Consider the following 15,000-nt stretch of genomic DNA (forward strand, 5'->3'; position numbering starts at 1 on the left):
CAGGGCTCGAGGCAAGGGATGCATCAAGGATAGCAATCATGTTGTGAGGCGAGATTCCAAAGGCTAAACGTGAGAGGCTGCAGGGTCGACTCAGAGAGGTCTATGCATGTGAGAGGCTGAAAGCAAGGTCGACTCGGAGCGGTCTATGCATCGGGCGCGCTTGGGGCGACTACCAGTGCCAACCCCTTATCCCGCGACGCGTCCGACAAAGAGAACGTTCCAAGGCGGCAGAGGAGGTTACCAGCCGAAGGATGCAGTAGCAATAACAGGTATAGTTCCGCGGCGGCCGAGAAGACTCACCGCATAGGAATCGGGATGCGAGGCGAGGGATGCGGCGGGAAGGCCCCGACGGCTAAACGGAAGAGGCTGCAGGGCCGCCTCGGAATGGTCCAAGCATCGGATGCGATTGGGACGACTACCAGTGCCAACCCCTTATCCCGCGATGCGTCCGATACACAGATAGTTCCAAGGCGGCCGAGGAGCCTCACCGCATATCAATCGGGGTGCGAGGCGAGGGATGGGGCGGGAAGGCCCCAACGGCTAGACGGAAGAGGCTTCAGGGCCACCTCGGAATGGTCCAAGCATCGGACGCGCTTGGGGCGACTGCCAGTGCCAACCCCTTATCCCGCGATGCGTCCGATACACAGATGGTTCCAAGGCGGCCGAGGAGCCTCACCGCATAGCAATCGGGGGTGCGAGGCGAGGGATGGGGCGGGAAGGCCCCAACGGCTAGACGGAAGAGGCTTCAGGGCCGCCTAGGAATGGTCCAAGCATCGGACACGCTTGGGGCGACTACCAGTGACAGCCCCCTATCCCGCGATGCGTCCGATACGAAGATGGTTCCAAGGCGGCCGAGGAGCCTCACCGCATAGCAATCGGGGTGCGAGGTGGGGGATGCGGCGAGATGGCCCCAACGGCTAGACGGAAGAGGCCACAGGGCCGCGTCGGAATAGTCCAAGCATCGGACGCGCTTGGGGCGACTACCAGTGACAACCCCTTATCCCGCGATGCGTCCGATACGAAGATAGTTCCAAGGCGGCCGAGGAGCCTCACCGCATAGCAATCGGGGTGCGAGGTGGGGGATGCGGCGAGATGGCCCCAACGGCTAGACGGAAGAGGCTGCAGGGCCGCCTCGGAATAGTCCAAGCATCGGACGCGCTTGGGGCCACTACCAGTGACAACCCCTTATCCCGCGATGCGTCCGATACGAAGATAGTTCCAAGGCGGCCGAAGAGCCTCACCGCATAGCAATCGGGGTGCGAGGTGGGGGATGCGGCGAGATGGCCCCAACGGCTAGACGGAAGAGGCCACAGGGCCGCCTCGGAATAGTCCAAGCATCGGACGCGCTTGGGGCGACTACCAGTGACAACCCCTTATCCCGCGATGCGTCCGATACGAAGATAGTTCCCAGGCGGCCGAGGAGCCTCACCGCATAGCAATCGGGGTGCGAGGCGAGGGATGCGGCGAGATGGCCCCAAAGGCTAGACGGAAGAGGCTGCAGGGCTGCCTCGGAATAGTCCAAGCATCGGACGCGCTTGGGGCGACTACCACTGCCAACCCCTTATCCCGCGATGCGTCCGATACACAGATAGTTCCGAGGCGGCCGAGGAGGTGGGGGATGCAGCGAGATGGCCCCAACGGCTAGACGGAAGAGGCTGCAGGGCCGCCTCGGAATAGTCCAAGCATCGGACGCGCTTGGGGCGACTACCAGTGACAACCCCTTATCCCGCGATGCGTCCGATACACAGATAGTTCCGAGGCGGCCAAGGAGCCTCACCGCATAGCAATCGTGGTGCGAGGTGGGGGATGCGGCGAGATGGCCCCAACGGCTAGACGGAAGAGGCTGCAGGGCCGCCTCGGAATGGTCCAAGCATCGGATGCGCTTGGGGCGACTACCACTGCCAACCCCTTATCCCGCGATGCGTCCGATACACAGATAGTTCCAAGGCGGCCGAGGAGCCTCACAGCATAGCAATCAGGGTGCGAGGCGAGGGATGCGGCGAGAAAGCCCCAACGGCTAGAGGGAAGAGGCTTCAGGTCCGCCTCGGAATGGTCCAAGCATCGGACGCGCTTGGGGCGACTACCAGTGACAACCCCTTATCCCGCGACGCGTCCGATACACAGATAGTTCCAAGGCGGCCGAGGAGCCTCACCGCATAGCAATCGGGGTGCGAGGCGAGGGATGCGGCGAGAAGGACCCAACGGCTACACGGAAGAGGCTTCGGGGCCGCCTCGGAATGGTCCAAGCATCGGACGCGCTTGGGGCGACTACCAGTGACAACCCCTTATCCCGCGACGCGTCCGATACACAGATAGTTCCAAGGCGGCCGAGGAGCCTCACCGCATAGCAATCGGGGTGCGAGGCGAGGGATGCGGCGAGAAGGACCCAACGGCTAGACGGAAGAGGCTTCGGGGCCGCCTCGGAATGGTCCAAGCATCGGACGCGCTTGGGGCGACTACCAGTGACAACCCCTTATCCCGCGACGCGTCCGATACACAGATAGTTCCAAGGCGGCCGAGGAGCCTCACCGCATAGCAATCGGGGTGCGAGGCGAGGGATGCGGCGAGAAGGACCCAACGGCTAGACGGAAGAGGCTTCGGGTCCGCCTCGGAATGGTCCAAGCATCGGACGCGCTTGGGGCGACTACCAGTGACAACCCCTTATCCCGCGACGCGTCCGATACACAGATAGTTCCAAGGCGGCCGAGGAGCCTCACCGCATAGCAATCGGGGTGCGAGGCGAGGGATGCGGCGAGAAGGACCCAACGGCTAGACGGAAGAGGCTTCGGGTCCGCCTCGGAATGGTCCAAGCATCGGACGCGCTTGGGGCGACTACCAGTGACAACCCCTTATCCCGCGACGCGTCCGATACACAGATAGTTCCAAGGCGGCCGAGGAGCCTCACCGCATAGCAATCGGGGTGCGAGGCGAGGGATGCGGCGAGAAGGACCCAACGGCTAGACGGAAGAGGCTTCGGGTCCGCCTCGGAATGGTCCAAGCATCGGACGCGCTTGGGGCGACTACCAGTGACAACCCCTTATCCCGCGACGCGTCCGATACACAGATAGTTCCGAGGCGGCCGAGGAGCCTCACCGCATAGCAATCGGGGTGCGAGGCGAAGGATGCGGCGAGAAGGACCCAACGGCTAGACGGAAGAGGCTTCGGGTCCGCCTCGGAATGGTCCAAGCATCGGACGCGCTTGGGGCGACTACCAGTGACAACCCCTTATCCCGCGACGCGTCCGATACACAGATAGTTCCAAGGCGGCCGAGGAGCCTCACCGCATAGCAATCGGGGTGCGAGGCGAGGGATGCGGCGAGAAGGACCCAACGGCTAGACGGAAGAGGCTTCAGGGCCGCCTCGGAATGGTCCAAGCATCGAACGCGCTTGGGGCGACTACCAGTGACAACCCCTTATCCCGCGACGCGTCCGATACACAGATAGTTCCGAGGCGGCCGAGGAGCCTCACCGCATAGCAATCGGGGTGCGAGGCGAGGGATGCGGCGAGAAGGACCCAACGGCTAGACGGAAGAGGCTTCAGGGCCGCCTCGGAATGGTCCAAGCATCGGACGCGCTTGGGGCGACTACCAGTGACAACCCCTTATCCCGCGACGCGTCCGATACACAGATAGTTCCGAGGCGGCCGAGGAGCCTCACCGCATAGCAATCGGGGTGCGAGGCGAGGGATGCGGCGAGAAGGACCCAACGGCTAGACGGAAGAGGCTTCAGGGCCGCCTCGGAATGGTCCAAGCATCGGACGCGCTTGGGGCGACTACCAATGACAACCCCTTATCCCGCGACGCGTCCGATACACAGATAGTTCCGAGGCGGCCGAGGAGCCTCACCGCATAGCAATCGGGGTGCGAGGCGAGGGATGCGGCGAGAAGGACCCAACGGCTAGACGGAAGAGGCTTCAGGGCCGCCTCGGAATGGTCCAAGCATCGGACGCGCTTGGGGCGACTACCAATGACAACCCCTTATCCCGCGACGCGTCCGATACACAGATAGTTCCGAGGCGGCCGAGGAGCCTCACCGCATAGCAATCGGGGTGCGAGGCGAGGGATGCGGCGAGAAGGACCCAACGGCTAGACGGAAGAGGCTTCAGGGCCGCCTCGGAATGGTCCAAGCATCGGACGCGCTTGGGGCGACTACCAGTGACAACCCCTTATCCCGCGACGCGTCCGATACACAGATAGTTCCGAGGCGGCCGAGGAGCCTCACCGCATAGCAATCGGGTTGCGAGGCGAGGGATGCGGCGAGAAGGACCCAACGGCTAGACGGAAGAGGCTTCAGGGCCGCCTCGGAATGGTCCAAGCATCGGACGCGCTTGGGGCGACTACCGTTGCCAACCCCTTATCCCGCGATGCGTCTGATACACAGATAGTTCCGAGGCGGCCGAGGAGCCTCACCGCATAGCAATCGGGTTGCGAGGCAGATTATTGGGAAGGGAACCCCCTGGGATGCGGCTCAAGCAGTGCCCAAAGGGACTGGAATGCGGAATCACATCGAGAGACCCAAATGCTATACGAGGGCTCAAATCGAATTATCGATTTGGCCACGACATGGACGCATCGGAACGACTACCTTTGCCGAACCACTCGCAATTGCATCCATACCGAAACCAATAGACATTTCCGTTAGAGCCCTCGCATAGCATTCGGGAATCTCGCATGCCCCTCTAAATCGACCAATGCTGGCGCTCAATGAAAATCCGAGCGCTACCACCGTTCGAGCGCCAGCATTGGTCGAGTTAGAGGGGCACGGGGGAGAATGCTCCAGTCAACACCTCCCCTATATAAGTTATTTGTCCGATTCTCGCACAACCGTAGTCTGCCTCGTCGAATCAAACAACGGTCCCAGATTCCGACTTCCGTTCCGTAGAGACCCAAAAGCTAGATGGAGGCTCGCAAGAAAGAGAGTCGGCGCATAGCAATCGGGTTTCTCGAACGTTTAGGGACCGAGCTCACTTGCGGATAGGGCAAAATCCGCCAAGCAACCCAAAAGCTAGACGGGGGCTCGAATCGAATCGCCTAGGCGGCCACAACAACGACGTGTTGGATCGACTACCAGTGCCAAACCATTCAGCAAGACTAGTCTGTGTCGAGGCCGGATAGAGATTCTCAGAGAGCGCCCGCATAGCATTTAGGAGACCTGCCGCGTCCCTCACACTCGACAAATGGTGGTGCACGTTTATAAATCCGAGCGATCCCAACCCTTTCAAGCACCAACATCGGTCGAGATAGAGGGGCACGGAGGGGGCTGCGTGAGACAACACAGTCCCCTATATAAGTTATTTGTCCGATTCTCACACATCCGAAGAATGGTCATCAAATCGGACAACAGCCCAAACTTCCGACTTCCGTCCCAGAAAGCCCAAGAGCTATCTAAAACGTTCATGGCCGGAACTCGATCGCGGCTATACCAGTCCGCCAAGCAACCCAAAAGCTAGACTGGAGCTCTAGTCGAATCACCTCTGTGGCCATTGCAAGGACGTGTTGGAGCGACTACCATTGCCGAACCATTCCGCAGGTCGAGTCCATACCAAGGCCGCATAGAGATTCACGATGAGCTCCTGCATAGCAATCAGGAGACTTGCCGTGTCCATCACAATCGATAAATCCTGGTGCAAGATTTTTGCATCCGAGCGCTCCAACCAGTCGAGCACCAGCATCAATCGACATAAACGGGCACGGGGGGAGGATGCTCGAGAACACTACCTCCCCTATATAAGTTATTTGTCCGATTCTCAAGCAGCCGAAGTCTGGTCATCGAATCGGGTCAAAGACCACAACTTCCGACTTTACCCACAATGCAAGTCATCGAATCGAACATCGGCCCCCGAGTCGGACTCCATGCGTATGTCAGGTCATCGGACCCAAATTCCGCCTTCCTGCGCATGGCGGGCCATCAATATCAACTCGGTCATCGGACCCAAACTCCGCCTTTTTGCGTATGGCACGCCTTCAAATCGGTCATCGGACCCAAATTCCGCCTTCCTGTGCATGGCGGGCCATCAACATCAACTCGGTCATCGGACCCAAATTCCGCCTTTCTGCGCATGGCACGCCATCAACTCGGTCATCGGACCCAAATTCCGCCTTCCTGCGCATGGCAGGTCATCGGACACAAATTCAGACCTCGCCAATATGCCTACGTATCGAATCGGTCATCGGACCCAACTTCCGACTTCATCCATACTGTAGGGTCTTTGAGGTTGGCGCGGTGCGCTCAACCCAGGGAGTCGACCCATCGAAGCATACACCTCCCCTATATAAGCTATTTGTCCGATTCCCACACCTGTGTAGTTTGCACCTCTGACCAGGACATCGACCCCAACTTCCGAACTCGACTGCAACGACGGCACCAGCGCCTTGGTGCGCACCTTGCGACGCACAGTCCCAACATTCGCCTTCCTGCACATGGCAGGTCATCGGACCCAAATTCCGACCTCGCGAGTATGCCTACATATCGAATCGGTCATCGGACCCAACTTCCGACTTCATCCATACCGTAGGGTCTTTGAGGTTGGCGCGGTGCGCTCAACCCGGGGAGTCGACCCAACGAAGCATACACCTCCCCTATATAAGCTATTTGTCCGATTCCCACACCTGTGTAGTTTGCACCTCCGATCAAGACATCGACCCCAACTTCCGAACTCGCCTCCAACGACCGAACCAGCGCCTTGGTGCGCACCTTGCAACGCACAGTGCCAACATTCGCCTTCCTGCACGTGGCAGGTCATCGGACCCAAATTCCGACCTCGCGAGTATGCCTACATATCGAATCGGTCATCGGACCCAACTTCCGACTTCATCCATACCGTAGGGTCTTTGAGGTTGGCGCGGTGCGCTCAACCCGGGGAGTCGACCCAACGAAGCATACACCTCCCCTATATAAGCTATTTGTCCGATTCCCACACCTGTGTAGCTTGCACCTCCGATCAGGACATCGACCCCAACTTCCGAACTCGACTAAAAAGACCGCACCAGCGCCTTGGTGTGCACCTTGCAACGCACAGTGTCAACATTCGCCTTCCTGCACATGGCAGGTCATCGGACCCAAATTCCGACCTCATGAGCATACCTACTAATCGAATCGGTCATCGGACCCAACTTCCGACTTCATCCATACCGTAGGGTCTTTGAGGTTGGCGCGGTGCGCTCAACCTGGGGAGTCGACCCATCGAAGCATACACCTCCCCTATATAAGCTATTTGTCCGATTCCGACACCTGTGTAGTTTGCACCTCCGCTCAGGACATCGACCCCAACTTCCGAACTCGCCTGCAACGACCGAACCAGCGCCTTGGTGCGCACCAAAAGTGCGCACTTTTGGAGGGCACTTTTCTGCGCTCCAAAGGTGCGCACTTTTGGAGGGCACTTTTTGGAGGGCACTTTTCTGCGCTCCAAAGGTGCGCACTTTTGGAGGGCACTTTTTGGAGGGCACTTTTCTGCGCTCCAAAGGTGCGCACTTTTGGAGGGCACTTTTTGGAGGGCACTTTTCTGCGCTCCAAAGGTGCGCACTTTTGGAGGGCACTTTTTGGAGGGCACTTTTCTGCGCTCCAAAGGTGCGCACTTTTGGAGGGCACTTTTTGGAGGGCACTTTTCTGCGCTCCAAAGGTGCGCACTTTTGGAGGGCACTTTTTGGAGGGCACTTTTCTGCGCTCCAAAGGTGCGCACTTTTGGAGGGCACTTTTTGGAGGGCACTTTTCTGCGCTCCAAAGGTGCGCACTTTTGGAGGGCACTTTTTGGAGGGCACTTTTCTGCGCTCCAAAGGTGCGCACTTTTGGAGGGCACTTTTTGGAGGGCACTTTTCTGCGCTCCAAAGGTGCGCACTTTTGGAGGGCACTTTTTGGAGGGCACTTTTCTGCGCTCCAAAGGTGCGCACTTTTGGAGGGCACTTTTGTGCACTCCAAAGGTGCGCACTTTTGGAGGGCACTTTTCCTGTGCTCCAAAGGTGCACACCTAGGTGAGCACCTTCGACCACACCTTGTAGCACACCAAACTCTGACTTTCGACTTCATCCGCAATGCAGGGTCTTTGAGGTTGGCGCAATGCGCACAACCAGGGGAGTCGACCCATCAAACCCAACACCTCCCCTATATAAGCTATTTGTCTGATTCTCATACATGCGTAGCCTGCAGGAGCAATTAGGACATCGACCCCAACTTTCGGCTTCTAAACGAAAACAAGGTCTTTGAGGTTGGTGTAATGCGAACAACTAGGGGAGTCAACCCATCAAACCCAACACCTCCCCTATATAAGCTATTTGTCTGATTCTCATACATGTGTAGTCTACAGGAGCAATTAGGACATCGACCCCAACTTTTGACTTCTTAACGAAAACAAGGTCTTTGAGGTTGACGTAATGCGCACAACCAGGGGAGTCGACCCATCAAACCCAACACCTCCCCTATATAAGCTATTTGTCCGATTCTCATACATGTGTAGCCTGCAGGAGCCATTAGGACATTGACCCCAACTTTTGACTTCTTAACGAAAACAAGGTCTTTGAGGTTGGCGTAATGCGCACAACCAAGGGAGTTGACCCATCAAACCCAACACCTCCCCTATATAAGCTATTTGTCTGATTCTCATACATGTGTAGCCTGCAACAACGATTAGGACATCCACCCCAACTTCTGAATTCGTCTGCGTTGACCGCACCAAAGGTGCACGCCTTGGTGCTCACCAAAATCCGACTTCCGACTTCTTCTGCTATGCGGGGTCTTTGAGGTTGGCGCAGTGCGCACAACCAGGGGAGTCAACCCACCGAATGCAACACCTCCCCTATATAAGCTATTTGTCTGATTCTCATACATGCGTAGACTGCAGCAATGATTAGGACATCCACCCCAACTTTTGACTTCTTAAACAAGACAGGGTCTTTGAAGTTGGTGCAGTGCACACAACCAGGGGAGTCGACCCATCAAACGCAACACCTCCCCTATATAAAGCTATTTGTCCGATTCTCATACGTGTAGTCTGCAGCAGCGATTAGGACATCGACCCCAACTTCCGAATTCGTTTGCATTGACCGCACCAAAGGTGCACGCCTTGGTGTGCACCCTGGAGTGCACTTTGGTGCTCACCTCGGTGCACACTTTGGTGTGCACCTCGGTGTGCACCAAAGGTGCGCACCTTGGAGCGCACCAAAGGTGTACACTTTGGAGCGCACCACATAGGGTCTTTGAGAGGTTGGCGCAGTGCGCACACCAAGGTGGGTGTTGAGGTGCGTGCCGAGGTGGGTGGGTGCTAGGGTGCGCTCCATGGTGGGTGCCAGGGTGGGTGCGTGCTAGGGTGGATTCCAAAGAGGGTCATAGGGTGGGTGCCAAGGTGGGTTGGTGATATAGTGGGTTCAAAGGTGGGTACTAGGGTGGGTTCCAAGGTGGGTCACAAGTTGGGTGCCAGGATGCGTGGGTGTTAGGTTGGGTGCCAAGGTGGGCTCCTGCGTGGGTGGGTGCTAGGGTGGGTTTCAAGGTGGACGCGAGGGCGGGTGCCAAGGTGGGTAACAAGTTGGGTGTTAGGATGGGTGAGTGCTAGAGTGGGTGCCAAGGTGGGTGGGTGCTAAGGTGGATGCCAAGGTGGTTCACAGGGTGGGTGGGTTCTAGGGTGAGTTCCAAGGTGGGTCACAGGTTCAGTGCTAGGGTGGGTGTCAAGGCGGGTGTCGAGGTGCCTGGGTGCTAGGGTGTGGATGCCAATGTGGGTCATAGGGTGGGTACTAGGGTGGGCTGCAATGTGGGTGCCAAGGTGGGTAACATGCTCGGTGGGTTCTAAATTGGGTGCCAGGGTGGGTGTGCACCCACCTTGCCCGAGGTGGGTGCCAAGGTGCCAGTGTGGGTGGGTGCTAAGGTGGATGCCAAGGTGGGTGAGAAGGTGGGTGATAGGTTGAGTGGTAGGATGGGTGGGTGCCAAGATGGGTCACAGGGTGGGTGCAAGGGTGGGTAGGTGCTAGGGTTGGTGTCAGGGTGGGTGGGTGCTAGGTTGGGTTCCAAGGTGGGTGCGAGGGTGAGTGTCAAGGTGGGTCACAGGTTAGGTGCTAGGATGGGTGAGTGCTAGGGTGCAAAGGTGCCAGGGTGGGTGCTAGGATGGGTCGATGCTAGGGTGAGTGGCAAGGTGGGTCCACAAGTGTCAAGGTGGGTGCCGAGGTGGGTGCCAAGTCGGCGACTGCTATGGTGGATGCCAAGGTGGGTCACGGGGTGGGTGCCAAGTTGCTAGGTTGGGTTCCAAGGTGGGTGCCAACGTGGGTGCTAGGGTGCGTGGGTTAAAGGGTGTGTCACAACGTGGGTGCCAGGATGGGTGCGCACCCACACTGGCCAAGACGGGTGCGGGTGCAAGGTTGGGTTCCAAGCCCGGTCACAGGCTGGGTGCTAGGATGGGTGGGTGCCAAGGTGGGCACCAGGGTGGGTGCACCCACCCTGGCCAAGGTGGGTCACGGGGTGGGTCCTAGGGTGGGTAACGGGGTGGGTACTAAGGTGCGTGCCAAGGTGGGTCATAGGGTGGGTGCCAAGGTGGGCACCAGGGTGGGTGTGCACCAACCCTAGCCAGGGTAGGTCACGGGGTGGTTGTCGGGGTGGGCGTCAAGGAGCCAAGGTGGGTGGCAAGTAGCCAAGTTGCGTGCCAAGGTGGGTGTCGGGGTGGGTGCCAAGGATCCAAGGTGGGTGCCAAGGAACCAAGGTGGGTGTCTGGGTGGGTGCCGAGGTGGGAGCCAGGGTGGGTCCCAAGGTGAGTGCAAAGGTGGGTGCCAGGGTCAAGGTGAGTGCCAATGTGGGTTCCAAGGTGCCAGGGTCAGGGTGAGTGCCAATGTGGGTTCAAAGGTGCTAAGTTGGGTGCGAGGTTGGGTGCGAGGGTGGGTGGGTGCCAAGGTGTGCTAGGTGGAAGCCCGGGTGGGTCGGCATCCCATGGGTGTCGAGTTGGGTGCCTGATGGGTGCTTCTTGTCAAGTTTTAGTCGTCGGGACTCATTTCGAGCCTTAGAGGTCGTTTCTTGTCCGGTTGCCCTGTCTTCGACCTGGGAACCCAATTTTGGTCCTCGGGTCCCATTTTTTTTTGTCTCGCATCCCACTTTTGGCCTGTGGCCTTTTCGGGGTCGATTCTCGTTTTGGGCATCAGAGCATGTTTCTTCTCCTAAAACCCAATATTTGTTTATTAAGTCTCGGAACACATTTTTGTTCTCGTGGACCCATCATGGGTCTTGGAACGCATTTGTGGTCCTTGGGTCCCATTTTGCATCCCGAAACTTGTGTTTTGGTGCTTGATCCCTATTTTGGGTGCCCACCTTGCACCAAGTGCGCACCCGGGGCAAACCGAGCGCCTTGGTGCACCGGGGCAAGATCGAGCGTGCACCCGAGGCGCCCCGAACATGCACCAAGGTGCACTCGGCCCACATGTGAGCGCAGGTCGTTGCGCCCGAGGTGGTGTGTGGGCACCGCGTTGCAGACGGGACACTGCACGCACACGACGCCCCCTCCAGGTGCACGCACGTAGGCCGGGCCGGGTGCACACCCGACGCCCTAGCAAGGTGCGCGCACCCGGGCAGGGCTCACACTTGGCGAACGGGGCGCACTTCGCGAGGGAGGGTGTGCACCTCGACGGGGGTGGGTGGCCGGGGTGGATTCGCACGTGGGTCGCGGTTTGCTAAGTACACACTGCGACAAGCTCATAACGGGTGCGATCATACCAGCGTTAGTGCACCGGATCCCATCAGAACTCCGCAGTTAAGCGCGCTTGGGCCGGAGTAGTACTGGGATGGGTGACCTCCCGGGAAGTCCCGGTGTTGCACCCTTTTTTAGTTTTTCGCCGGGCGTCGCAATGCTATTTGAATAAACCTTTTGCCCGTTTGCGTTCTCGTCGGGGCCGGGCCGGGCCGGGGTGCGCTGCCCGCACTACCGCGCGCGCGGGGGGCGACACCGAGCGCGCACCCGAGGCGCCCCGAGCACACAGGCCACGGTGCAACCCGGGCGTTGTGCGCGCACCCCGGTGCGCCCGAGGTGCTGCGCGCGCACCCAGGTGAAATCGGTGTGCACCTCGGCCAGTGCGCGCTCGGTCGAGTCGCGCACGTTGGCCAAGGTGCACGGTGATGTTTCTTACTCTAAGGTTCCGCACCAGACGCCCGGGACAGGTGAGCGAAGCTGGGCGGGGCCGGGTGCGCGGCCGGGGCAGGTGCACGCAGCTGGAGAGAGCTTTGGAGCACACTTCGGAGCGCACCAATGATGCGCTCCATTCAAAAGTTTCCTGAAAAGGCAAAAAAAGTTGAGATTATAGAATTTCCCACTTGAGAGATTGTAAAAAAAAAAAATTTAAAATGAAGGAAACGCGGGTGCCAAGGTGTGCGCAGCCCAGCCAAGGTGTGCGCACCAAGGCGCCCACCCTGGCGAAGGTGCACGCAAGGTGCGCACCCGAGGCAAACCGGACAATTAACCCAACTTTCGACTTCGCGCGCACCTTGGAGCGCACTTCGGAGCGCTCCTTGGTGCGCACCAATCTTGGGCACCTCGGAGTGCACCATGGCGCCCACCAAGGTGCGCACCCGGGGCAAACCGAGCTCCGACTTCGTGCGCACCTTGGAGCGCACGAAAGGTGCGCACCATGGCGCCCACCAAGGTGCGCAGCCCAGCCAAGGCGTGCGCATCAAGGTGCGCACCCTGGCGAAGGTGCGCACCCGGGGCAAACCGAGCTCCGACTTCGTGCGCACCTTGGAGCGCACAAAAGGTGCGCAACCCAGCCAAGGTGTGCGCACCCCGGTCAAACCGAGCTCCGAATCGTGCGCACCAGAGGTGCACGCCATCGTGCGCACCTTGGAGCACACTTCGGAGCCCTCCTTGGTGCGCGCCGATGTTGCGCACCTCGGAGCGCACCCGGGGAAAACAATGCAATTAACCCGACTTTCGACTTCGTGGGCACCTCGGAGCGCTCTCGGGTTCGCACCTCGGAGCACACCGAGGTGCGCACCTTTGATGCGCTGCCTTCACCAATTTCCAGAAAAGGCAAGAAAACATTGAGAAGGTGTGCGCACCGAGGTGCCCACCCTGGCGAAGGTGCACGCGAGGTGCGCACCCGGGGCAAACCGGGCTCCGACTTCGTGCACGCCGCACCTTGGAGCACACTTCGGAGCGCTCCTTGGTGCGCACCAGGGCGCGCAACCCAGCCGAGGTGCCCACCCCGGCGAAGGTGCACGCGAGGTGCGCACCCGGGGCAAACCGGGCTCCGACTTCGTGCACGCCATGGTGCCCACCGCGGCGAAGGTGCACGCGAGGTGCGCACCCGGGGCAAACCGGGCTCCGACTTCGTGCACGCCGCACCTTGGAGCACACTTCGGAGCGCTCCTTGGTGCGCACCATGGTGCCCACCAGGGCGCGCAACCCCGCCGAAGGTGCACGCGAGGTGCGCACCCGGGGCAAACCGGGCTCCGACTTCGTGCACGCCGCACCTTGGAGCACACTTCGGAGCGCTCCTTGGTGCGCACCATGGTGCCCACCAGGGCGCGCAACCCCGCCGAAGGTGCACGCGAGGTGCGCACCCGGGGCAAACCGGGCTCCGACTTCGTGCACGCCATGGTGCGCACCGCGGCGAAGGTGCGCACCCGGGGCAAACCGGGCTCCGACTTCGTGCACGCCGCACCTTGGAGCACACTTCGGAGCGCTCCTTGGTGCGCACCAGGGCGCGCAACCCAGCCGAGGTGCCCACCCCGGCGAAGGTGCACGCGAGGTGCGTACCCGGGGCAAACCGGGCTCCGACTTCGTGCACGCCGCACCTTGGAGCACACTTCGGAGCGCTCCTTGGTGCGCACCATGGTGCCCACCAGGCCGCGCAACCCAGCCAAGGTGTGCGCACCAAGGTGCACGCGAGGTGCGCACCCGGGGCAAACCGGGGTCCGACTTCGTGCACGCCGCACCTTGGAGCACACATCGGGGCGCTCCCGGGTTCGCACCGGCGTTGCGCACCGTGGTGGGCACCTCGGAGCACACCAAGGTGGGCAGCGAGGTGCGCACCTTTGATGCGATGCCTTCACTAATTTCCATAAAAGGCAAAAAAAAAACGAGATTTTAAAATTTCCGTTTTGAAAGATAGTGAGAAAAAGGGAATGCTGGTGCCATCTTGAGCCCGCCCTGGTGCGCAGCCCAGCCAAGGTGTGCGCACCAAGGTGCCCACCCTGGCGAAGGTGCGCGCCCGGGCAATTAACCCAACTTCCAACTTCGCGCGCGCCAGGGTGGGAGCGCACCCAACAACCGGGCCTGGGAAGAGCCAATGCGAGAAACCCCACCAAACGCTCTGACAAAAAAAGAGGGGGCGCTCCAGTAACCCCGCTTCGGAGCGCACCCTGGGCAAACCCAGCCAAGGTGCCCACCCCGGCCAAGGTGCAGGCGAGGTGCGCACCCGGGGCAAACCGGGCTCCGACAACGTGCACGCCGCACCTTGGAGCACACTTCGTAGCGCTCCCGGGTGCGCACCTCAGAGCACACCAAGGTGGGCAGCGAGGTGCGCACCTTTGATGCGCTGCCTTCACTAATTTCCAGAAAAGGCAAAAAAAAAAGGAGATTTTAAAATTTCCGTTTTGAAAGATAGTGAAAAAAACGGAACGCGCGTGCCATCTTGAGCCCGCCCTGGTGCGCAGCCCAGGTAAGGTGCCCACCCTGGCAAAGGTGCGCACCCGGGCAATTAACCCTACTTCCGACTTCGTGCGCGCCAGGGTGGCAACCGGGCCTCGGAAGAGCCAATGCGAGAAACCCCACCAAACGCTCCGACAAAAAAAGAGGCGGCGCTCCAATAACCCCGCTTCGGAGCGCAGCCGGGGCAAACCCAGCCAAGGTGCCCACCCCGACGAAGGTGCACGCGAGGTGCGCACCCGGGGCAAACCGGGCTCCGACAACGTGCACGCAGCACCTTGGAGCACACTTCGAAGCACTCCCGGGTGCCCACCGGCGTTGCGCACCGTGGTGGGCAGCGAGGTGCGCACCTTTGATGCGCTGCCTTCACTAATTTCCAGAAAAAGGCAAAAAAAAAT

At 59.9% G+C, this 15,000-nt stretch overlaps 1 non-coding gene across 1 annotated transcript; it reads left to right on the top strand.

Annotated features, from left to right (window-relative positions):
• The first annotated feature begins 11,662 nt into the window (after nucleotides 1–11,662).
• LOC131864549 (5S ribosomal RNA) lies at nucleotides 11,663–11,781 on the top strand. Its single transcript, XR_009363316.1, has one exon. It is a non-coding gene; the product is annotated as a 5S ribosomal RNA (ribosomal RNA).
• Nucleotides 11,782–15,000: the final 3,219 nt, after the last annotated feature.

Source organism: Cryptomeria japonica, unplaced genomic scaffold, assembly GCF_030272615.1.
Source record: "Cryptomeria japonica unplaced genomic scaffold, Sugi_1.0 HiC_scaffold_88, whole genome shotgun sequence".
NCBI classification, from domain to species: domain Eukaryota; kingdom Viridiplantae; phylum Streptophyta; class Pinopsida; order Cupressales; family Cupressaceae; genus Cryptomeria; species Cryptomeria japonica.